General features: G+C 41.6%; 1 long non-coding RNA gene across 2 annotated transcripts; it reads left to right on the top strand.

The window, feature by feature from the left end:
• Positions 1 to 1,705: 1,705 nt before the first annotated feature.
• Positions 1,706 to 25,223, top strand: LOC138690886 (uncharacterized). 2 transcript variants are annotated; one of them, XR_011329688.1, is made up of 4 exons: positions 1,706 to 2,054; positions 10,308 to 10,874; positions 19,831 to 19,995; positions 20,627 to 25,223. It is a non-coding gene; the product is annotated as an uncharacterized lncRNA (long non-coding RNA). The 2 variants fall into 2 exon arrangements; XR_011329687.1 differs by lacking the exons at positions 1,706 to 2,054; positions 10,308 to 10,874 and adding an exon at positions 18,522 to 18,961.
• The last annotated feature ends 389 nt before the right edge of the window (positions 25,224 to 25,612 follow it).

Here is a 25,612-nt window from a genome sequence, read left to right as displayed (position 1 = left end):
AACAGCTTTAAGCTTAAAGTAAGAGAGTACCAAGTGAGAGGGAATCTGTGGGCAGCAAAGCTAAAGGAACGGGTCTTTAATGCAGGAGTGGAACCACCTCTACAGAGACATGTAGGCTGAGTAGGGTTATGATGCGAAAATAGGAGGAACAGGTAGTTGAAAAATTTCCAGTGATTTTAATTCCAGGGAAATTCCAAAGCAGGACTAGCTGTAGCACAACCAAACTGCAAACGTTCTGAAAGTTTAGCGTTTTTAGTAGTGTTTTCAAGATCTGGTCAAACCACTTTGCAGTTGTATTCCCCCCCCCCCCCTTTTATCAGTAAGCAAAGACGACAAAGCAGAACTAGAAATCTGAATATTAAAATTTTCACTAACCACACATTCTCAATGACCATAAAGAGAAAGACAAACTGATGTACAGAAAAACAGCTATGAGGGTTCATCCAGTTGCATGCACGTGAAGAAGTGAGGATGGAGGGTGTAGTAGAGGAAACCATGTTACTGTATAAGGAGTGATTTGGGTATAGTAACCTTTATATCTGAATGATTGTGACGTGCAAGTAGAGAAAACAATGATGTTTCCAGACCCTGCAGAGAAGCGAAATCCTTGCTTCATCCAGGCACAGCTGCACTTTGCAGCCAAGTGCCTAATGCCATACCAGGTCAGTTGGGATATAATTGTCTCTAACCAGAACAGTCAAAAGTTACAGAGTTCACTATCTGCTGGCTGAGTGACACCCAGAAATTTTTTCCAGACTTACAAACAAGCAAAGAGACAAGTTTGAACCTGAACTTTAGGGTAATCATGCCACTCAGGAGCATAAACAAACATGGCACTGACTGGAAAGTTATTCTTGAGGCGTCACTTTTGACTGATCCAGATGAGGAGTTTCCAAAGTTAGGGTTGCGACCCCAAGGACCGCTGATGGAAGAGAGGTCATGAGCCTGGAAACGAGGTTGCAAGCCGACAAGCTTAGGAACTGCTGATGTAGACAGATTAATGGTTACATCAAGGGGATCCCCTTGGAATACCCTTTTTCCCCACCTCCTGCCTCAGAAACAGAAACTCGAGCAAGTCTTAAAGCTGACCAAGACTAGCCTGTTTACAGCACGCTGCTGTGTTTTTAAAAGTAGATCTCTGGAAATGAGCCCAAGATGATTAGGGAGATGGGAGCAAGGAAAACTCTGGGGGGAAGGATGTGCGACAAGGAGAAGGGGAGGAGAGGCAGGTCTGTGGGAAACAGGATCTGCCAAGCAAAAACAAGATTCAACAGTGTCAGTGGGAAGAGATGGAGGTTTCTTAAGGTTGTAGTGAAGTTTTAGAGTTTAACTTAGAAGGTCAAATTCCTCTCCCAAGAGGTTTGAAGGATGTGCTTGTACTCCTTCTCTGTGAGAAGCCCCTGGTGCTGAGCTGGATACCTTGATGTGAAAGCTAACCTAGGTTTTGGTGGAGGTAATGTGTGGCCAGAGTAAGGTCTGTACAGCTAATGTATGCACAGAAGTAAGGTGGCTGTCTTTGAGTGAGTGTCCAAATGGCATCCTTTACTGTCCTTGAGTTCCAAAACCTACCAAAGCTAGGCCCTGAATTTATGTGTGTTAAGAGTAAACCACTGTTATTTGGAACTTTGGTGGTTTCCTTTATAATACTCATACTTCAAAAAAAAAGTGGAAAATATAAGCAGACCAGAAAATCAGTGTACCTTACGCTAACTAATTTTGTATCTTGTCATTATCAAGAAAAACATTTTAGGTTTTAGGAATGTTTGGTGAAGGCCTCTAAAAGTTGAATATTGGAGATTTTTCATGTCAGCAGTAATAAGAAGTTGTTAGTGGCATAAATGTTCAGCCCAGATCAGGGACTTGCAGTGCCTCAGGTGCTGATGGGAGCCCTATTTCTTGGAAAGCCCCGCAGAACCACCTTGTGAGCATTGGATTGCTGTCACACTTCCCATGTCAGGGTCTCTGCAGTACAAGTCACCTTGTAAGCCAAGCCTCTGAGGTTTGTGGAAACCTGCTGAACTCTGTGGAAATCACAGAAAATAAACAGAGTGCTGGTAAGTCACGTGGGCTTTTATAATACCAAACTAGCATCAGTACAAAAGGAGTGTCAGCAGCATGAAATGAGTATCTTGAACAATCCCAGGGCATGGAGGAAACAAACAATAGATTTTAGGCAATTAGGAAGGAGTACAGCAATAGGGCAGGTTCAAGTCAGGGGTGTGAAATGGGCCTGGAGGTTGATAAGCCAACACAGACATCATTAAAAAGCAAACATTAGGTCCGTGTGGTGCAATACCTAGCTGTGGCTACGTGCTAGGTACAACATAGCGGTAAAGTCAATACCATTGTGTGGTATTTATTTAATAATGTTATGTTGAGAGGTATTCGTGGACAAGGAGGTTTTTGCAGCCAGCTGCAGCCACTGGATTTCCTGGGTGCTGTCTCTCAGGCTCAAAGATGGAGGGACCGGTCCTGTTCCAGTGCTGAGCAAGGTGCTGTGAGCCAGCACTGGCCACAGGCCAAGGCAGAACCAAGTTGCCTGTTTGCCCTAATTACTATTACAGGGTCTAAAATATTGACCCAGAGCCATAGATGCTAGAGAGAGAGGAAACCAGGAGACAGAGTTGTGGGCGAGACCTGGAGAGCAAGGAGAGGTAGGTTTTCTTGAACCTTAAATCCACCGGTGGGGCAGACCTAGGGACTTCTGAGCAAGGAAACTCTCTGCTGCTGCTTGTTTCTAGCAAGATAAAGACTTTGTGAACATTTTTATGACTAAATGAATTTATACCAAGCTTGTACAGCTTCAGATAACAGCTAATTGGTCAAGCAAGTGATGCCTAATCTTCAGGCCTCTGTGTCAAGGGCCCTGGGAGCTTTGCTCTTGAAGGCATCTAATTTTGCAGCTTGGTCCAGACTGAATCTGTAGGTAAGACTCATTTAAGGCTTTATGTGCGTATTTCTTAAGCGCAAGCCGTAGAGATTGTTCACAGACGTGCTTCAGACGTGACCAGATTGGTGCAGACCTAGCCCATATCTCCAGTTCTGGTGATCCAGCATGGACCAGTCTCCACAAGTTTCTTTTCAGGGTTTAAACCAAGCCTTTGGTTTGTTTGAGAAATTCGAGGTTTTTATTTTCATAATTACCTTAGTTTTGGAGCTGCCCTTAGGGCTATTTGGAATCCATTGAAACATGCTGAACTCTGAATCAGAGGTTTCTGTATTTCACGTCAAATGCACAGAAATCGAGTATGAAGTTTCTGTTCCCATCATGTGGAAGTTTGTTTTAACTTCCAAAGCATACTGTGTTTTCTTTTAAGAAACTGATAACTTCTGTTTAATGCTGAGCTCAGAATATATAATTTCCGGCAGGTTGGTTTTTCATATCAAAGCGTGTGACTTTAGTTTCCCAAACATTTCCCCAAATATCTTCTTCCAGTCTGCAAAACAACGCATGGAGAAAAAAGTACAGATCTCATCATCATGTTTGAAATTGTTATAGTTTTCATGTGTGACTAATGACTGTGCAAGGCAAAGAAAGGGTCTAGGGGCATGTTACAGGATATTCATGGCCAGCTTGTGTCATGACTCAAATGGTTGGTGGCTTTAATACAGTAATAATCTAGCCCTATAGCTGACCTAGTCCATCTCTTTAGGTACACTTAATCTCCAACATACTTCTGTTAGTAGATTTGTTTGTTTTTTTCCTTGATGCTATCTGTAAACTTCTCAAAGTATATGGCATCCTCTTTGCAGGGAAATTTTTCTAGAGGACTGGCAGGAATTTTTGATTCTCACATGCAGTCTAACTATTCCCATTCTTAATTCTTCCTGTTATTGCTGATTATAGAGCTCATCTCTGTGATGGCACCCTTAAACTGTTATCAGATTCACATGCCAGTTGTCAATACATAACGTAACAGCTCATTCCTGTCCTCCTAATGGAGCTCCTAGATACCAAAGGGAACTTTTCCTGGACAAGAAAAAAACCCTGTTTTCAGCCTATGAAAAATCTGTAAGTCTTCAGAATAAGTCCTTTACCCAAAAAGTAATGCCTCTAGTTGAAGGCCAGGCATGATAAAAATGCCAGGTAAAAAAAAATGAGGAAAAAAAAAAAGTAAGGGGCTCTTCTTGCAACAGGCTGTTATGGAGCAGAGCTGTAGAAACAGATCGATTCACTGACTGAAGCACCTTTGGATTATAAGTTTTCTGTTTGTAGCCAGCAGACATTTTTGTATTTCAGTATTAACAGGGCTTCTCATAAGGAGTGCTGACTTTTAATCCCATTATGTATGGATTTGTGTATGTGAATGTGACAAATGAATTTGTTACCAAGATACTATTTGAAGCAAACATCCTAGGGCCTTCCAAGTTGGCAAGTTGATGCTGATTTCTGAGTCATCTCAGCCCAAAATATTATTTTGTATTTTAACAACATTTTTGGGCTGTAAAGGGAACATCAGCCGTCTTATCTGACTGATGCTATCGCGTGCTTTCCATTAGTTTCCTAATGTATATCCTAGAGACAGCCAGACATACACATAAGTCTGGATACGAATGGCACTGAAATTAAGTGGGTTTCATTTTAGTTTATCGGAAAGGTGGAGCAGCTCAGCTAACTACAGCAACTGATCTATAGCAGGATAAGGCTTTGACAAGTTCTTTCAAGCTTGATGTAATTTGCATCATCTCATGTGTTGCTTTCCTCATCTCCCCTCTCCTTTCCTCTTCCCTGTATATTGCCATCTTTTCTTAGTTTATACAAACACATACTGCTACATATAGATTTTTCTGCTGTGGCTGGCCCAGTGGTGGAACTGGGCAGACTCATGGAAGATCCAGGCATGGGCAGTATTCTCAACACAGAGACCATTTGTGAAATGATCTGGGTGGGGTCTAACACGTGTCATGGTTTCTGTTGTGTTGTCATTCCCTTGTTTCTAATTTTATATAATAGTGACTACTAATTAACAACCTGTTAGCTAGTTCTGAGAGTTATCCTGGAATGTGGCCTTTAATAATAGGGGCTTAATAAATGGCAGGGGAGTCACTTCCAGTTCTGCACTCCTTCAAAGAATCCTTTAACAACGCACAATATTTCTTGGTGCCACATGATGTCTATTTCTGAATTCCAGCTGCAGCTTTTTTGTCCTGCTGGAGTTGCTGAGATTGTTTTATTTGATGGGGGAGTACGTTCAAAGAAGAAATACTAAGATATGTTGAACAAAAGTATATTTAAAGCATTTCCACCCAATCTGAAACATGATTTCTCCAGATCTTGCAGAGTGTCTGTACTGTAGCCAACTGCAATATTAATGGTACTTTACTGAAAAAGTACTAGAGCCCTGTAACTCTCATATAATAAATGAATTGTAGATACCACTCTCAGCACAAATAATTAGCAGGATTTATACTGCATTCTCTTCATAAAGAATGAGTCAGTTCTCCCACAATCGGAGCATGCACAAATTCTCAGAGAAAATGCAGCTGAGTGCATTTAATTATTATAATTTCATTTAGGTATTTTTTGTTGTTAATGACAATGTCATCATAAATAATGAAATTTATGAAATTTCATACTTTTGTGCCAGTGCATCCCAGCTTTGTAAAGGAAGGTTATGGCTGAATATTGCAGTTTTATAAGATTAGCATAAATTAAGAAAATTATTTTCATGAACATAAATTCTTTTTTAAGGAAAAGTTTACTAAGAAGTACCTCACTTAGTTTCCAGCAATCAGAAAGTGAAATTCTTAGACATGTTTACAAGCAGGGGAAGCTGAACTTCAGGAAGTCACATGATTTCCAGTAACACCCCATATATAGACATTTAGATGATGAAAGCAATGTAAAAAAAATTGCCGTTACAAGTCTCCTGAAGCCAACATGTTTTATCTCTGTGTACCCATGCTCCCACATGTATGGCATAAGGCTCCTTCCCCCTTTGTACCAAGAATTTATATCACTAGATATTTCGGAGAAGTCACAGTCCTGAACTGAATGTGTGGTAGCTGATACAGGGGGGACTTTCCTTTGGAAGCTCACGGCGACTGTACCCAGTAGAAAGAAAGGTACAGCCCCTTGCGTACCTGACTGTTAATAGCCAAGTAAATAAGCAAATCTCAGGTAAATAACAGTGTAACAGAGGGAACAACTTTATCAGAATCAGAAAACTAGAATCTAGGAAAGGAAGGATCTACTGTTACCTAATAATTCCTACATGTGCTTTTTCTACTAACTCTTCACCTCCTTTTATTCCCGAATGACTACAAGCCTTGCTTCTTCCATCTCCCATAGAGGATAGTAGAGCTATGAAGAGATATCCTGAAATAATGTTACATATGTTTATGTTGTTGGATAAATAATGCAAAAATATGCTTTTGCTGTTGTTAATCTAGCCTGCATGGGCTGAGGTCCTTGTTCAGCTCCAATGAAACAGGTTAATTCCTCAGGTCTGAGATGTTTCTGGTGCCTCATCTGACTCATCCTAGGTATCTCTGAGTCAGACCCTGCATCCTGAGGTGTGTGTGCTCTCTTTCTCTCTGGATAGCTATGAATGCAGTGTGGAGAAGGTGTTTGTGTGGCTCAGTGTGATTTATCTCTTTCCTGACTCCCTGGGGCATGGTTAAAGGGAGTTTGGAAACTGTGAACAGAATCATTATATCAGATATGGTCCAAAAGTGATGTGTGTTTTCCCTTCAGAGGAGGGAGCTGTGCTAAGTTGCAATAGAAGCAATTGTGGGATTTTTGGAAGACAGTACATGGCATAGGGAGAAAGCAATGTGTTGCAAGTGGATAGATCCAGCCCAGGGGTACCATATGTTTTGAAATCCTTGTGGTCTGGATAGTGACCAGCCAGTTTTTTTAGCCTGAGGCTCCCAGCTCCACCCCACTGAGCAAGAACTTTCTGCTGCTATAGAGGCCAAAAAGTGCCTTAGCACCCTGGAGCCCCTCTGTCACTTATCAGCATAAATACAAATAGAGCACCTTTGCAACAAGACGTTTGCAAAGGGAACTGGAGGTCACTGCTGCCTATACCCTGCTTTTCTGCAGGGTACTGCTTTGGTACAGTTCTGCATCATCAAACTTCACCAAAATCCATGTCTGAAGTGCCAATTTCCTCTAGACAAACCTTGGGCTGATGTACTTTGTGGAGGAGGAAGCCTGGCCTGTGTAAAAGTGTCAGTGTTGACTGCTGAATGCAGAACAAGATCCGAAATAAAGGGACCTGGAAGGCAGAAACTGTGTGTTATGCAGCCTTTCTGTTCTTATAGTTAAGATATTAGCATGATTGAGCTCCTTCTTTCGTAATACGCCCCTGTGATGACTACCAAAACCACTCCGTCAGAGAAGGTCTGCAGCCAGTTATCCAGATAATGAAGAAGGGCAGGGAGAGGGAGGGGGGCGATTACCCACAGCTAATACAAAACATGTGCCAGTGGGACAGTGACTATTCATTGTGTTCATCTTTTAAAATGTAGTAGGTGCATCTCCTTAGAGCACAGGGATAACCTTAGGCACCAAGAAACTGTCAGCAGGTGTGAGTCTGTGTCCTGGCTGTGATGCAGCCGAAGCTGTAGGGGGAAGACAGAGTGGGTCAATCCATGGCCCAGATAATCCATCCATTGATAATCGAACACTATGTCCAAGATGTGATTTGACTGTTTTCTTTCTTAAAGTATCTGTTGTCAGTCCGACATAATCAAAAGTCCTGCCACTTACATTGATGTTCTTCCTTATTCTATTTAGTAACTGGACTTGGAGAGCATCTTAAGATCAGCTGAGCTATATAATGTATTATATAATGTAGTTTTTTGCATAAAATACAAGGGTAATATTGATGAGGAAGTGGAGAGACTATGCAAAACTCGGTAGAGTGCATGGCAATGCAGCTTATTATAGTCATCTTTTGAAGATTACTTGACTTGAGTGGAAAAGGCTTATCTTCCTATAAGTAGAAACATTCCTCTGCTGTGACATAATCTCACTTTTTATCTTCCGTCTCCTTTATTCTTTCTGGAGAAAATACAGAGAGAAAGATAGAATACCCTCTGGTGACCCCTACATCTCAAGAGTCTTTAATGCGGTGTGTCTTTCATGATAGGTAACTTTCTAACAAGTGTTGATGGAGGAGTTTCACAGTTCTCATTAAAATGGTTTGTTGGCTTTAGGACTTTAATCTGCAAGATGAAATCCCTCACCATAGAGAAGATGCAGACCCTTCAAGAGGCAGTTAGCAGTACCTTCAGGATCAGTCCCTTCCTGCCTGATCTAGCACTGTTGATGCCAGTGAAAGTTTTACCCTTGATTTCAAACCTAATCAGGCCTGAGGACTGTGGTCCTTTCTTTCCTTCATCCCTTTGGGGAGTTAAGACGTGCTGACATAAGGTGTGCAGAGACTGTGTGACGGGGGCTTTTCATGCCACACATGATGGGAGCTTTGCCTCAAAGTGCTGACGGTCTAAGTTTAGATTTGGCGCAATGAGTGAAAGTAATAAACAAAAGTTGGGAATAGGCACAGCAGAGGTCACGGCAGCAAGATCAAGGGTTGCTCTGATTTGGTAGGTGAATATCCTGATGGCTGCACTGATTCAATAAAGTGAGTCACCAGCTGGAGGCTGGAAGGAAGAAGCGGGGCGTTAGAAGGATGTGGCTGTGGGGAGACCTGGTGAGCAGAGATTAGGACAGTTCATGCCCAGAGGACTAGAATAGCTTGTCCACTAGTTTCAATTGTTTTAGGCATTTAAAACACACTGGGTTAATCACTAACAAAGACGCCCAGGGGAACAATGTTGTATCAGTTATCTTCCTGAGCGTTTGACTGTTTTGGTTCTATTTATTCTAGACAAAAGAGCTTATTTGTGATGTTTCGTTTTTAGTCTGAATGTCTCTAATTTGGATGTCCATTTAATTTGGGAGGTTTCCACGAGATGCCAGTGAGACTGTCTGATTAAAGTCACGACTTATAAGCAAACGTCTTTCTCGCCCCATGTTGCTGACCGCAGCTCTGGTTATGAATTGTGAAAGAATGTTAAAATCCAGTGTATTTTTCTCTTTGTGGGCTCGTTTATTTTTATTTTTAACATTTTGATTGGACAATGCAAAATGTCAGTGATGCCAGTTGCAAGTCTTTAGGTACAAGTTTGTCTTTTAGCCATTGCGTGGGAGTGATTATTTGCTTTTAAAAACTGACAGCTGTGGATTTTTAGTTCCTTTTTCTTAGTAATCTCTGGAAAAATATGGCCTTACATAAAAGCCTGCTGTATGAAAGGTAAAACCAGGGCCAAGTTGGGGCAACGACATCTTTTTCATATCTCACTAACTTTTTCAGAGAGCAGTAGCAACAAGCTGAGCAGAGGTTGGAAGAAGCAGCATTGTTGCTTCTGTTTCCCTTGAATTCCTTTCGTCAGTCCAGTGACTACATGTGTCCCAATGACACATTTCTGGGTCACATGCCCCAGAAAGATGGGCTATATGGAGATACACAGCATGGAAAGTATTCTAGCTGGAGACTAGTTATGTTGACAGGTTCCACACGTGGTATAAATTTGTATATTCCTCACATGGACTTTATTAATAGCACAAGGCTGAGACAGGGAGAGCCAGTTACATTGCTCTTTGTGTAAATAAAACAACAGAAATATATTCTTTCTCGTTCCTTATCATATTAAGCCTGCAAATAGCTTATTACCCTATAAGGCAGGTCAGACTAGCACATGAGACCATTAGGAAATGCAAAGCAGCAGGAGTCAGAGCACAGAGATTTCGCCAAGCCAGGCTGCATGGCAGCAGGAGAGGAGTGAAGGCGCGAGGGCGCAGCATGCAGAACTGCAGAAAGAATAGGAGGCCCAGATAGTATTTAAAAAGCCAGTTTCAAGCGTAACCAAACTGAATGCTTGTTTTGTTTTTGGTCCAGTGGAAACTTTGCAATGGAAGAGTTAGATAGTTTTCTTCCTTGGCTCTGCCATCAAAGGGATGCTGTTGCCTTTCCCGGTCAACTTTCTCCCATTCAATGGGATCTAGATTTCTCTCTCCACAGGATACTGCTCTGGTTAGGAGGTCAGAGGGAGTAAAAGCTGTAACTGCAGGCTGTCTTATTCTCATTCTTCTCAGGTTCATCAGTCACTTCCACTGTAATTCTTTCAGCTAGTAGTAGTAGCAAGCTGTTGCCCTGGTGTATGGATTAAATATAGCTGGAGGGACAAACCAGTGTTAGGAGATTGCATATCCAGTCCTCTGTGTTCCCACTAACAGGAAAAACTAAGAAATGTGTCTAGAGAGACTCCACCCAAGTATTTGTGTCTTTTTCCAGATGCTGAATAAAAACACCTGGATGGAAAGAAATTTTATTAGTTGTGACCCTCCAGTATTAACCACAACCAATTAATTTGATCTTCAGCAACATGGAGAAGTACGGAAAGGCTATCCCAGTTTGACACCTGTAATGAGTATGAACTAAACTCCGAATTCCCAAATATTCAGAGCCTGGGCTGTGCTCTGAGCTCACCTTTATAGCTATAAAAAGGGGTACTCTGACACATGCAGGTAGCAGATTATAGGGTGAATGAAAAAGGAGAATTATTTTACAAGACAGGAGGCTTGAATCTGGTCTGCTAGTGAAATTATTACCCAAATTAGGTAATAATTCACACCTTTTCATTTGAAGAACAAGTAGAAATTCTTCTGGGGGGCTCCAAACCATCCTAGGAAGAAGAGTTGTCTCCCTTTCAACACCTTCTATTTGAATGGGACATCTAGATAATCCGTTCCTAAATGTAGGCAAGGAAAGGAATACCATCAAACCGGTAGAGCAGACAACTAGGAATCTGAATTAGGATTTCTCTCTCCAACTCTGTACCTAGCATGTATTTTGACCTTGGTAAGTCACTTTCTTTTTTTCAAGCCTCAATTTAGCCATGTTTTTAAAATGGATAAACCAATATATGTTTCCTATGAGGATACTGTAAAAGTTAAGTTTTTTGGATGTGAAAGATGCTTAGTGTATTATAATATGGGCTGCATTTTCACAGGTTCACTCTTAGAAAGAAATATTTATCATATGTAAAATTCAAAACATTCCTCTGTGTCCTTAGGTTCAAATGATGGAAATAAATTAGAAAAATGGTATTTAAGTGCTAAGCAGGATATGGCAATAGGACTATTGCATTTACATTTGCACTGTGAGCAAAGAATTAATCATGAATGCACCAGGCCAATGTGGTTTTCTATCATGTTTATGAGGATGATTTACCTCCTATACAATCAAAATAAAGACACATTAGTGGCTAAGAATATTTAGTAAGCCTTCCAAGCTGATATGGTTTAGCCGTAAGGATGAAATTAATTTTAAATTCTACTGATTTCTTTTCCTCTATGTCTCAATTAAACACTCCACGTTAAATTCCTGAAATTTTTCTGCTGCTACTTGTAATGGGTCAGAAATGTCAGGGTATCCTTGAAGTGGAGCACTCTTCTCGAAGGCACTTTGCATAGCTTAATTAGTGCAGTTATTTCTTTCCCTGTGCCTTCTCTAAGGGCTTTCTTTATGTCAGATGCTTCTTGTTATTAGGAATCAGAGCCAGAGGTCAACTGATGAACTACTGATCGCTCAAGCTAAATGTAATTTAATGCAACAGTTCATATGAGCAGTTTGCAAAACCCCTCTGGGAACTGCATGTGCAGGAGTGCTCCAGGATGCGTGTATCTATAGGCTCTGTCCAGTGCAGCACAAGACACACGTGCATTAAAGGACCTGGTGTGGCAGAAGGTCACTATCATCAGATGACTACAGCCATCACTATGACACTTTCTTTTATCCTACTGTAGCAAGCAAAGAAGCTTTAAAACTGTCAAAAATTAGCTGTTTGTTTTTTTTTTTTTCTCAACAGGTAGTGAGGGACCATTCTAATGTCTTTAAGTAGCTTTGTTGTCTTGAATCCCCAGCCTCGGCTGTATAATTGTTATACTTAGGTAGTGTAGCAAATGTCCTTATTTTAAGGCCTTGAGCCAGTCCATGTCTCAGAGTCACTGGCTGAATGTTTTTCTGTCCAAGCTAACTGCCTAAGCAGAACTAGTTCTGATTCTGGCTAGTAATATGTCATTAATATGAGTCCTCTAAAATGTTTACCTATGAAAAGTGAGACTTTGACCCTGAGATACCAGAAATCTCAGACTAGACTAAACACAAATAATTCACATAATCCAGTATATGGTGAGGTCTCTTACCAAACCTTTTCTAAACATAGCCATTATGTGAATGCCAGCCGCAGGAGTGTGTTTCATACTAGGATTTTGCATTTGGCATTTATTCAGTACCAATCTGATAATGGGATGAAAAGTGGACTTGGGGAACGCGGTTCAAAGGACTCGCGCTATTGAACCTGTGTACCAAGCCTGGCTATGTAAGTCATTGTAATGACTTGAGAAGATACCGTAAAATGGTGACAGCCCATGCAGGGCCACGAAACAGAAGATATATAGCTCATAGGTGGGACAACTGAGTAGCAGGAGCCAGACATGGGGCACTGAGAGAGTGGAAGGCAGCCAAAGGATGCTATAGGAAACAACAGTCATGGCAATACTGCTGTGCCAACAGCTTTCTCCCTCGGTCTCCCTGTAGTGGTCTTGCTAAGTTATAATGCTTAATTTGGTTATCTCTGCCCCTGAAAAGACTGTGGATACATTTTTAAAGACCTGATGACAAAATTACCCCCAAATTCTGAAACACTAAAGGAGTAAGGAGTCACTCAAGTAAAAAGATCTATCCAGTTTGCTGGATTTTATTATATGAGAAAGGATAGGAAGCTATGGATAGTATGAGAGTGCTGATGCAGTGTAACATACACTGAAATTGGTGCATGTTTATTGCCATGTTTAATGCAGACACTGAAATACAGAGGCTCTCTGAAGAACAGCCTCATGTCTTGGGTGCTGTTAGTTGGTATATCTTACCCTGTCTGTTAACAATGCAGTAAAAGATTGTTGTTGGCAGATATCTTATTAAAAAAAATATGCCTACCTTCTTCAAAAAAACTTCATATTTCCTATCCATGGTACTGTAAGCCACCCCTTTTTGCTAATGGAAACCTGATAGACACGTGTATCAATTCAGACTCGAAGGCACTTGACAACATCTATGTCTGTCTGCATTGTCTATTCACAGTAGCTTTCCCATTGTCAGATCCCACTATACGTGCTGCAGGACCCCCAAATGTTACAGTGGTTTTAAATGCTCGGCTTTTGATTGAGAAGTCTGGTGCAGGTGAACAAACAGTATGTGTAGAGTGGCAGCCAACAAGGCTGCGATGTACTGCAGTATCTCAGGAGGGAATGGCCGGATCTGGAATACAGCACAGTGGGTGGTGGAATCCATTTGTTCCTATCATGCTTCTTGAGATTTCAGATATTGTGATCTGTAAAGGTATTCCTACTTTAGCTGGCAGGATGATCAAGAAAAAGCAATTATAGATGATGCACCTTTTTTTTTGCTCTTAGGGACAAAAAGTTACCCAACCCCAAGCACATCTTTTTTAATCAGTGTGGTTGTTGTCCACATTTCTTCACATGTGCTCCTCTTGAGCAGCCTATAACAACATGCAGCACTTCTCAGCTGTTGTGAATTTGCGGATTTCAAAAGCCTTCCTGGCTCTAATGGAGGAGAGGGGCATTGTATGGCCTTTCCATAAGGTTGAACTCCATGCAGAAAAAGCAGGGGACACCTTGTCCCATTGCCTTCATTTTATACGTTGACAAACCAAGGTTTAGATAAGGCAAGCGTTTTGACCTAGTTTACCCAGAGAGCAATAAGGAAGTAACCTAGAAAATACCTAGGAAATTACCCAGGGGATTCTCCAAGTGCAATAAGACAGTAAAGGTCAAACCTGAGTCTTCATCCTATGAGCTGTCTGCAGGGCCCTCCACTTCTGTTGGCTTTGCACGGGGCTGGATTTCTCGCTTAGTGCTTTTTGGAAAGAACGGTTTTTAAAACACCCCTTTTGGTGAGTCTAAGCAGAGGAAAGGTAATTGTTTGTGTCTTGTGGGTTTTGCGTTAGATGGGCTCTGGGTTGCTGTCTCAGGCGGTGCATGACGTTACATGCCGAGAGGGCGAAGGGTGGGTGCGGCTCCTGCCAGGGGGTGCCTGGGCTTGTTGGGAGCGTTGTTGCCATTCCTACCCGCTTCTGTCTCTGTGGTCCTTCTGCAACAACACCAGCTATTAGCAATGGTTGTGTGATGTAATTCGTTTAGGAGGAAAACTCACTCGTCGAAGTTTATGGTCCTATTCTCTCTGAGGCAACCCAAGCAAATGGGGATGGCAGGGGGGAGATGAGCAGCTGAGCTGAGAATGCATGGGGACACCATCCCCTGTCCTGTGGTCCTGGCACGAAGCTTTGACCAAATCCTCCTCTGGAGGGTCCTGGGACTAATCTATCTGCAAAAGCACAGACCTTGTAGCAGCCTGCTGTGCCCTGGTCTGCCTGTGCACAGGCTACGTGGGGTTGGCATGGCAACACCAGCTTCCAGCGGGTGTAGGAGCATCCCTGAATCACAGCTCTACCTGCCACCCCACTGCACCTCCCTTGTGCTGGAGGGGAGTGTCACGGGAGCCAGCGAAAGGCTTTCCCTCCCAAAAAATAAATACCAAGGAAAGAGAATACTTATCTGCCAGGGCCTGCTATTGAAAAACGGATCTCAGTTCATATAAGCAGGAAAAAGACATTGAGGCTTATTTGTATTTCTGCCCCTGAGCACAAAGGGGCTAGAAAGCAGGCGGATCCCACCGATTGTGTGTTCCTCCTGTTTGGAGATGTAATCGGCGTCCACATACTGTGCCGCAGCCTTTCCTCATCTCTAGGGGTTGGGTTGGGGCTGAGAATGATGTATAGGAGTAGAAGACCTCCAGTGTGGAGGTGAAGACCTCCGGGATGGGAGTGGGGGAGGGCTGGACCTTGACGCAGCATCTCTCCCCCATCTTCTGACGCATAGCACACGCTGCTAGGAGCAACGTTCGTGGGGGATGGAAGAAAACACAGGGTCACCCTGTTCGCTCAATCCCGCCTTACCAACTGGAGAAACAGGCTCTGTGTAAACAGTGCAAATGAAACGGATGTTTCACTCTGCTACTGATAAGTTTATCAGCAAAGCCAATGTACACTCTGGACCCCTAGGAAAATACACAGAAAATGTGTTGAAGAAAGAGAAGTTGAGGGTCCTCAGCTAACCCCCAGCTTACCACGCCCTGGGTATCGGTGTTTGTGCTTTGGGACGTGTCAATCCTTGCTCCAGCCAACGTGACTCCAAGGTTGGGACGTTGTCATTTGTAACCACAAGGCCCAGTCTTACCTGGGCTCTAGCTGTTCTAAGTGCTATTGAGATGGGTGAAAAAGGACTGTTGCAAAGGCGCTAGGGAAGATGAAAGCATGGCAGGGGTAGGCAAGGAGCGCAGTTGCTTCTGGGGAGCACTGCGGCAAGGCCCTGCTGGACCTTGGGTGGAAGGTGAGGCAGCGGCCTCTCCCGCTGGTGTTGTCTGCGAATAGACCATTGTCCTTTGCGAGGAAGCAAAGAGAAAACTGTCTCTTTGCTTCCTCGGCTGTGGCACGGAGCCAGTATTGCCTCACCGAGGGCTTGGCCTCCAGCTCAGGGATCTCACAGCTCCAAAACTCCTCGCCTGCGTTGCCTCAAGTGCCTGCTCTGGCATCCTGTTACACACGGGCCATTTCAGCCGACTGGATTTTGTTCTCTGTGAGTGGCTGGAAAGGAGAGGTGTGTTTCACGGAGCTTATAATAGAAAGCTTGCTTTGACCTCCATGACAGAAAGATTAACGCCATTCCAGAATGATACAGTGCGTGTTTTTTAAGGGTCCAAAGGCAATTCCTGTTTACAGAGCAGGACTGGAAGAGCCTTGTAGCATTCAGGCTAGGGCAACGGCTGTCAGGGATTCCTTCCCCATCACTTCTTCTTCAGGTGGACTTTTGCCCTGCTGAGGGAGAGCTTGAAATGCCCTCTGGATGGCTGAGCCAGGCTGTTGCGGTTGTGCAAAATCACACTGCCTGTCTCCGAGATGAGAGAATGAAGAAATTCTTGCACCTACCCCAATATCTTCTTATCAAAGGAAACCACATCGAAGCTTCTTTGGGGTGATTCTTCCTGTTTTAGGATTTCTAAAGTTTCTTTTAGAAAGTGTTTGGCTGAGATCCACAGAAAGCTTGCCAATCTTTATGAAAAACTTGTCATTGACAGTAAAGATCCATTTGCAATAGCCTTGGACTTCCTTGAGTTATTCAGCTCTGCAGATGCAGTCTTTAATCCTTTGATCTGTAGTGGTCTGACCTGCTAATCCCAATTATATGCCCATGCCCAGCACCTTTACCTCTATCAGCATATGGGCACCGAGAGCTGGGCCTGTGATTCTGCTCCCACCGTACCCACTTTTCCAAGAGGTATGAAAGACTGAAAGCACTCTGAACAAGGAAAGTATCTATCTGCTAATAGCATCAGCCCCTGCATTTTTAGTCATCTTTCTGGAAATCAGAAAGTACAAGATCGCCTTTCTGGGTAAATGTATACTCATATCTGTGAGGAGCTTGATGCAAGTCAATGATCTGACGCTTGCTGAGCCAGTGGGGAGTCAGAAGCGGTATGAGCCTGGAGTTCACTGTCTAACGTATTCCCTGGCACAGTCCTGGAGAGAAAACACAAAAAGGCCATACGCCCTTTGGAGTAAATTAATCATTTCACTGATGGTTGGATCTGCCTGATTCTGCTGCATTGTTACTTGCCTCCTTAAATTGCAGAACATTCCTCTGAATTTTATTATCAGTCAAGTAATTTCTTGACTGATATTGTTCTCAAAACATTCGTGTTTCTCCAAATTGAGGCACCTAATCTGAGTTACATGTCTTTGGTCAAAAAGGAGTTATGCGGTGATCCATTGTCAGGGCCCAAAATTTAAGGTGCTTTTTGGAAAAGTGGCCTTTAATAAGCTCTCATGTTTTCTTACATGATTGTAGACTGACACTCAGTGACCCGCAGGTGCTCCTCTAGGTGGGAGATATTTAGCTTGTTATTAACTATTACCTTATAGAAGGATAGTCTCATCCATACACTGACAGGGAACAACTAAGACTAGAATCGAAGGCAAGGATTTTAGATGTTTTTGGAGACTTAAACTCATATTTCTAGGCACCAGCAGCACTGAAAAGAGAAGATATATGAACATGGAAATCCACCATCTAGAATATTAACAATATGGAACTCTCCTTGAAGGAAAGTGCAAGGCACACTTAGCATGTGCAAAGCTGTATTATTTACTTCAGAAAGATCATGCTGCGAGTTGGTGACGCGCCTTCCTTCCCCTCTCTACTTCTCATTTTCTCTCCATATTGAGGCCCTCTGATCCCAGAAATCATTTGCATCTCCTCTGCAAACCATGACTATCCTTTTCTCTCTCTCGTGTTCTTTTTTTGCACAATGCTTTTGGTGTATTTCATCCAGTTGACTTCAACCCCCTCCCACCAATGCACACAAAGAGTGACAGTGCAAATCACTGCTGCCGTTATTGGTCCCAGTCATAACCTGATACAGCTGGTGTCTGCTGGCCTGGGATTTTCCGAGGGCTCCTGCAGCAGAGCAGGTTGCAGGCTGATTGAGACATGTTTGGTGGTTCAGCCAGGTTTGCCACAAGGGGGGGTGAAGAACAGAAACCATCTGTGGAAATTTACTGACTCTCTGACGATCTCATGACTTCTTGCTAAATCTGAAAATTCCCAGTACAACAGGAATAATTGTTTCTAAACCGCCTGTGCGGCCTTTCATCATTTACCTGAATATTGCATGGTCATTAGCATTTTTTTTGTCAGTGATAGACAGCAGTCCATCATTTGCCAAAGGGGTGGAAGATAAGGAATTCATTAGTCAAGACACTAGTTTCTAGTACAAAGAACTTCCATACAGATGGTGAATTTAAAAAAAAAAATATATATATTTTTTCAACAAATTAGCACATAGCGTGCCAACTCTTGTGAAATATGTGCACATTAGGATTATGAGTGGGAGCAAATAAGGTTGTGAGGAATCTTTCTGCAGCTTCTGTTTTCAAACAGTGATTTGCAAAGGCTTTTTCTTGTCTCTTTTTTTTGTTTGTTTTAAAGGTTAATATGTACGAAGCTCTTTAAATCATCTGAAGTGGATCATGCTTATGACTAAGAGATAAGGAGGGATTTGTCTGTCTGACAAACTTCCCCTCTGTTTTTAGAGAAGGTTGGTATTTTCAGAAGTGGTAAAATACCACCGAGTGCAAAATGCAGGGCGTAGTGAAAATCAGAGTTCTGCCAGTTTATGGGCTGAGCAAAAACTGTTGAAATGCAAGATGTTTCAAGGCCCAGCTCTGTGTCCTGCACAAGAAAAGACTCCAGTGATGTCTCTAAGTAAAGATTTCAGTCTTCAGCCCATGAAAGATCAATGTAATACCTACTGCGAAGCCGATAGGAATTTTGCCTTCAGGACAATTTATGTTCTTAGTCATCTCTATACTGGACCATATCATCTATCCATCAGAATTAATGGTGTTTATTTAAAAACTTGAGGGAAGGAAAGAGGAAAAAGCCAGGAGAAACCAGAGAAAAATGCCCTGACTCTGTGTTGTGCCTCTGGGCAGGGCACAAAGTGAATCTGAAATAATGTAATTTCTAAGCAAGCCATGGCTAGAAGTAGAAACTGCAACAGTGATAAAAGACCACCAGTACAGTCAACTCAAACAGCATTAAAGGCAATGGCCAGCGGAGCCTGCAAAGTTTGTTCAGTGCACAGTGCAAGCCCTGATAGGGCTAGTAATGCTGTGCAGGCTGGGTTTGCTTTGATATTTTTGATAAGGCTTTGTAAAGACAAGGGACTGGCTCATGCAGCTGTACTGAAGTCCTGTAGATCTGCCTATTTAGGATTGCTTTTAGGGCTGGGGATGAAGGGACAAGGTAAGAAGCTGTATATGTTCCATATGGTGTTGCCTATAGCGGGGTCTATTTTCTAAACCTTTGCTGGGGCACCGCTGTGTTGAAATACTAATTCAACTACTAACAAAACTGTAGCAGTTTAGGGCAGGAATAGGATATTTGCAGGTGGATAATTAGCTAACTGTATAATAACGAACTCCTGTTATACACAGCCAAAAACTTGGTTCTGTACAACGTTTAGGGCAAGATACAATGTGTTGACATTTGACATATTGAAAGTTCTCTGCATCTGTCCAGGAAATGGTAAAGAAGATAATCCCAAAGACCAAATTCAAGAAAATTTAAAAAACACTTAAGATGAGAAAACGGAACCCACAGAGAAAAGCAGACACATTAAAGGCAGCAGGATTGCAGCCCTGTACGTCATATAAAATGAATGCAGTTCATCATGCTGAATTGTTCAAGCTCAGACCATATATGTTCAGTTCTTGACAAAGTAATCTCTTTACAAAGCTACATAATGCAGCAGAGTCAGCTAAGAACGAGTTATAAACAAAGAAGCTATTCAGCTGTCAAAGCAATTTTCAGCTATATTAAAACAGAATAGGGTGGGATGGATTCTGCCAAGGCTTCTGCTGCATGCTGTCCCGGGAAGCCGGTGGCATTGCATGTGTGTAAATCGCGTGGCGAGAGGGAGTGAGTGCGTGCATGCGTGCATGGGCAGCCGCCCACGTGAACACATGTACACACACGTGCACAGGATAATCGCCCATCGCCTTCCTCAGCTCATGTTAGAAATTGTAAAATGCTTATTTAAATTGCATTTTCTGTCTGCACTTGGGGATGTCACCAAGTTCTGTCCATACTGATGACGTGTTTTGTTTCCATAGAAACCAGTGTACTTTGGAGAGTGAAAAGCAGAAGCAGACTGAGAAAAGCAGAAAAATCAAGCAGAATAAGAGAAGTGTGTGGTGTGAATAGATCATTTGGGTCACAGGGCTTTTAACAAAAGTGACTTATGCCTTAAGGTGGCGAGATGCCTTATTTATTTGTGGGTATGTCACTCTGGAATAATTCAAATCCATTCAAATATATGTCAATTAAATGAACGCAGCATCTTATTTCTTCATATATACTATCAACCATAAGATAGATTGTCCCTGTACTGGAGAGGCCAGGCTTCCACTGTGCTTTCTGCTGATACATGACTTCTGCTGTTTGCTATGTCTCTGGTGTCATTAGCAGGTGTTTCCTATCTTCATCCCCAAACTGGGGAAGGAGGCAGAGCCTGGGAAACTACAGATTTCAACTAAGGTTCAATGAAATACCTGTCAAATCTCCCATAAAAAAAGCTGTGTATGATCTGTACCTCCCAAGGGGTAGGCGGGGCAGGGAGAGGCATGCTGGAGCTATTCTATGATTTTTTCCTTCTTAAAACAGCCAACTTGCCATTGAATCATTTAATCACTAATTAAAAATCCTGGATAAAACAAGCTGTCTACAGTTTTCTGGCAAACATCTCACTGACTTCAGTAGGGCCAAGATTTTACCCTTTCCTTGACTGCAGAGCTTGTTTGTTGTCACTTCTTTTTCTTTAGCTGTACTATCAGGTTTATGCCAGTTTTTTTTCTCTTAGATGCGTGTTTTCATTCCCTTTTCTCATAGATTATCTCACTTCAGCTCCAGGATATAGGGTCTTAACATGATGGACCCCAAGAGGTAGTCCGTGACCAGGCCAGCTCTGTTTCGCACACATCTTTTTCTGCTGTGACCTAGGAGACGACAAGGAGTAGATGTGAGGACAGTAGGAATTTCAGCAGCTAAAGGCCACCTCAAGCACCCCTGTGCAGGCATAAACTCGACTTGCATGTCCTTGTCACTAGAGCTATGCGGTGCTAATGAGGGTCCCTCAGCTGGTATCTGACCAGCTGGAAAAAGGATGGACTGCTGTAGCCTAGAGCATTAGCTGTTTCACCACCGAGGGCTGAAGGCCAGGAGGAGAAACAGAATCCTATATGTGTGTATCCTATATATGTAAGTGCTGTTGGTAACAGAGCAATATTCCAGTTCTGTCTGTGCATAGTCTTTGGTACGTTTTTCTCCTGTCTTCCTCTTTTGTACATGCCAGTCATATACTCTGTAATTTTGCTTTCAGAGTCTGCCTTAGAAGAGACCTATGCCATTTTTGCCTGGAGCTGAATAACTATTAAGTTGCACCCCTGCTAGCTGCTTGCTTGAAGGTAGGGATGTGCCAACAAACCCCTCTTCCCAGGGGCTTTGTGGCAGAGCACGCTCGACTTTCTGCTGTGTTCTTCATGAGAAGCTACTCTTGGTCACATACGGCCCATGTATGAGGGACCTGAGCCAACAAAAATTGCCAGGACCTACTACATTCTTCAAAGCTTAGGGCACCAGAGTATGAATCGACAGCAAACACCCTAATCCCTTACCAACACATTGGGTGGCAAAACCCACAGCAGTTGCCTGTAGTGTTGATGTGATTCAAGCCCATACTGTTTAATTTCTCTTTGTGCACCCAAAGTCATGATATCTAACAGTACCGACAGTTAAGAGTCTCATTTGCTGATTCATCAACAAATTATAAGAATAAAAAGAAAACTATGTGAAGAGAAAGATGATTTTGTTGAGCAGCTCTAATCTTGGATGTTTTCCTTGGCTTTAAACTTTGAATTTTACCAGTTATATGTTAAATGCTCTGCTTCACTTCTTTGTATCCAGACAGAAAGAAATGGTTTGCAAAAAATGTGCTATGTGGGTAATGTAGAATTTTTCTCCTCTGGGGAATCCATCAGTGAGGATGTTTACTATGTATTTATGAGGTCCCTTGCAGATCTTTAGACTAGGCTTTCAGATGTTCATTCTCTTGGACTTTTTATTGCTAACATTTATTCTTCTTTTAATGGTGAGCTCTCAGAAGAATGCAGAGGGCTCGGTTCAAACTCCAGGCAAATCTTACATCACTTTTGGCTTGCAACTGGGCTCCACACAGGACTCAGCAAGATTTCATTCAGCCTTTTCTATAGTGTTGGTTACAGTTCTTGAGGGGGGCAGGGAAAATTACTTTTGGCTTTAATGTTCTGTATTAGTTAGTCTGTGATTTGCTTGTTCCAGAGGCTGGATATTATCTTTGATACTATATTATTCTGTAAAGTAATGCTGAGTGCAAGAGAGAGTGACAGAGCATCTCTCATGCTACCCCTGATTCATTGCATATACTTCTGCGAGGCAATGAAATACTTTGGTTACGTGAAAACTGCTAATTTCTAGATAGTAGCTAATATCTAAATACTAGATATTACATGACAAGTTTGAAGGCCAGAAGGTAATGTTCAGGGTTGATGTCTGTACTCAGAGAAATAATCTTCTGGAAGCCAATGTAACTTTACGTGCGAGTGAGGAGAATTTGCATGACTGCAAACTCAGGAATGGGCTGTTATTCAAGTATAAGAATAAATGAGAAAGGTTAAAAAAACTTTTTTTAAAAGTCTGTGCAATCCAAGTGTACTGTTTATCATTGTGTTGTACCAAAATAAAATTTGTGATGTACTTTGACTTGGGATTTTCCAGAGTCATCGATGCAGTGCTGGTTTTCATCCTCTCTCGTCTTGCTGTTACCTGACTTCCCAGGCTTTGAAATTTTTATCCTAATTTTCCTCTTTTGCTTTTAATGAAATAATAAAATTAGTGTTTTGACCTCGGAGTCTTCTCCCACACTAGAGAATTTAAAATTGCTAGGTGAGAGTCAGCAGGAGATTATGATACTCTGTCTAATTTCCTTAGAAATGTTATAGCTGAAGTATTTATAATAACAAGGCTTTGTTGCTGGAACCTCTGAATGCCAAGACTGAAAGAGGTAACTGAACCAGCAAGTTCTGGAAATATTTCCTAGATAGAAACTCAGGAGGAAGACGAGGAGCAGGGGAACACCAGCAATGTAATCGTATAACTGAGCATTTACTTTTCAGCAAAAGAATTTCCTTGTCAAATTTAGTGTTTTTTCTTTTGACAAATTGCTTGTGTAGAAACAGAAGTTTTTCAGTCTCTGTGCTGTTCCAAATTTTAAGCTTTTGGTTTTCTTGATGTGGTTATTTTTTTGACATCGCTTAGTGGTGATGAGTCCATGTTCATGTGGTGTGATTGGTCATCTCAGTCATGCTTAATGACAAGCCTTATAAACTACATTTGACTCAGAAAAGTATCATTTGGTTGTTGGAAGGAGAGTCTGACGCATTACTCAAAGTCAGTGAAATTTACTTCTAATCAAAAAGTTTTGCCATGGTAGGAGTCAACAAGACTCAAACGGTGCACGATACTCCTGCTCGTTTGCTTTCCAGGCTGAATCTTGCACGTAGTGTGTCTTGAGAATGACAGCCGTGAGCAAATTTTTAGTCACATGACTATTCTCAAAAGTAACTAAAATTGGATGCAAGGGAAGATCCATCTGATAATGATCCAACATATTCACACATATTTTCTCACTATTTCTTTACCACTTGTCAGTTGTCCCTTCTATTCCCTTTTATTTCTTCTTAGGTTTCTGTTTTGATGATGCCTGTTTTGTTCCCAGAACTAATCTTTGAATTTATAGTGGATGATTTTGAATATTGATGAATCTACATATACAAATGTAGATACATAAAATGGTTGCTTTTTTAGGGAGGTTGATTTCTTTTGCTAAGCAAGAGAGCAGACCTGGATACAGAAGTTGCAGGCATGTTTTTGATCAGTGAATCTGTGCATTTGCACCAAACAACCTTATGATTCATGCTGTGATGCACCACTTGAGGCTTGGCCTGAGTTCTTACTGGATGATGGTTGCCTTACATTGCAATGGTGAGATATTTCCCTTCTCCTAAGAGAATTTGGGGTATGTTCATTTATTGGTTTTGTTAAATAGTTCTGGTTTTCCGTAAGATCTTTATCACTGGGTAGCTCCTTCTTCAAAAACCTGGTGCCATCTCCCAAGACATTACCTCTGTAGTATCTGGCAGTTAGATTAAAAGCAGGTTATAGTACAGCTTGTTTAGTATGAACATTTGTAAGTCAGCTGTTGAGAGAAGTTTCCCTGAACATACAAAACCTGTGACTTACACGTTGTGTTTCATCAGGAGGTGTTTTTGTTAAAGAATTGCCAGAGACAACACAAAAATTAATCTTGGTTATAATGTAATCCTGATACAAAATGCACCGTTTCTTCTTGGCAAATGAAGTGTTTGGCACGAGCAAGTATTTACATTTACATTATTTTTAAACTTCTGTGTGTGCTGGAAGGTAGAGTGAAATATTTCCTAGATGGCCAGACTATTCCTAAGAAAAGATACATCACAGAGGAGAAATTCAGAAACATTCTGTTTCAAAGGATACTACATGATCAATAAAATTACACTAGGGTTTTAGTGGATGTCCAGAGCACATCTTTCATTGTCTTTACATAGGCTACACCTCAATTTTGTTTATGTTTTATTTCAGAGCTTTCCAATTTTCTATTGTATCAGCAGTTGCATGAGCTACCTTTTGTTGTGCTCCTGCTTTGACATATTCCTATACATCCATGTTCTAAAGAGATTTTTTTTCCTCTCTGCACAAGGAAAAGTGGTAGAAGTTACTGTTGGTTAACTTATTACACTCTGATGCTCTCTATCTTAGCTCAAATCACTAAGTAAATATAAATAGTATTTATATGTCATACCTCTTCATAACTGAATATGCATATTACTTCCAATTTTCCTGTGTTCCTGGCACTTGAGTGAGCAGAAGTCAGAAAACACCAAGAGAATGTTGGCGTATGTGAAAAAACTTGCATGAACCTTGATTCCAGGAAGAACATACATACATGCTGATAAACAGCTCCTTATCTAAGAAATACTTAAGAGAGTGTTTCTTAAATGAGAGTGCTTCTCTGAAACTGAGCATTTGGTTGCTGGGTTGTTGTTTTGGGGTTTTTTTTTTTATATTTCAACACCCTGCTGATAGTGTTGTGAAATCCTTGCTGAGCCTTAGCCAATTAACCGAATAAACTTTTACTTGCTTAATGATTTTATAACTCTTCTATGTGAGATCAACTTTCCATTTGTTCATTTAATTTCTCTCCTGCATTTTGTGTACAAATACTAGCTAATCTCACAGAGACTCCAAGTCTTTGAGACTTAAGTTCTTGCAAAGTTACCAAAGACAGCAATCAGAACACGTTTGGACACTTAACAAAGTTCTCATAATGTTTTTCACTGATATTTTTAGTATTATTAAAGATAATTACTGTTGTGTTATTGAATACATTGAGTTCTTATATTCTGTGATGTAATTTTCCACTTTACATTTATTATTGACATTTATTATTACACATTCCATTTAAAGTTGTCTTTCATTGCTCAGTGTGTGACATACTTCAGAGAAGAACTGAGATCTTCCAAATCTGCATCCCATAAACTGTCTGCAAAATAGTCCTTCTTTCTAATGGCCAACCAGCCCCTAGAATTCAACTGAAAGGTTAAGATCAGAAGTATGATAATGTCACTGAAGACAGCAAATTACTGAGCAGGATTTCTTTAATTACAAAAGGATTGAATAGGAACAAAAAAATACTCCCTACACACTGCAGACTTTCTCACTCTGTGATTGTTGGTATTATATTTCATGTTTTCAAGCATTCTA

Source organism: Haliaeetus albicilla, chromosome 24 (genome assembly GCF_947461875.1).
Source record: "Haliaeetus albicilla chromosome 24, bHalAlb1.1, whole genome shotgun sequence".
Taxonomy (NCBI): domain Eukaryota; kingdom Metazoa; phylum Chordata; class Aves; order Accipitriformes; family Accipitridae; genus Haliaeetus; species Haliaeetus albicilla.
Note: the sequence above shows the minus strand (reverse complement) of the source record. Positions and strands in the feature narration are given on the sequence as shown.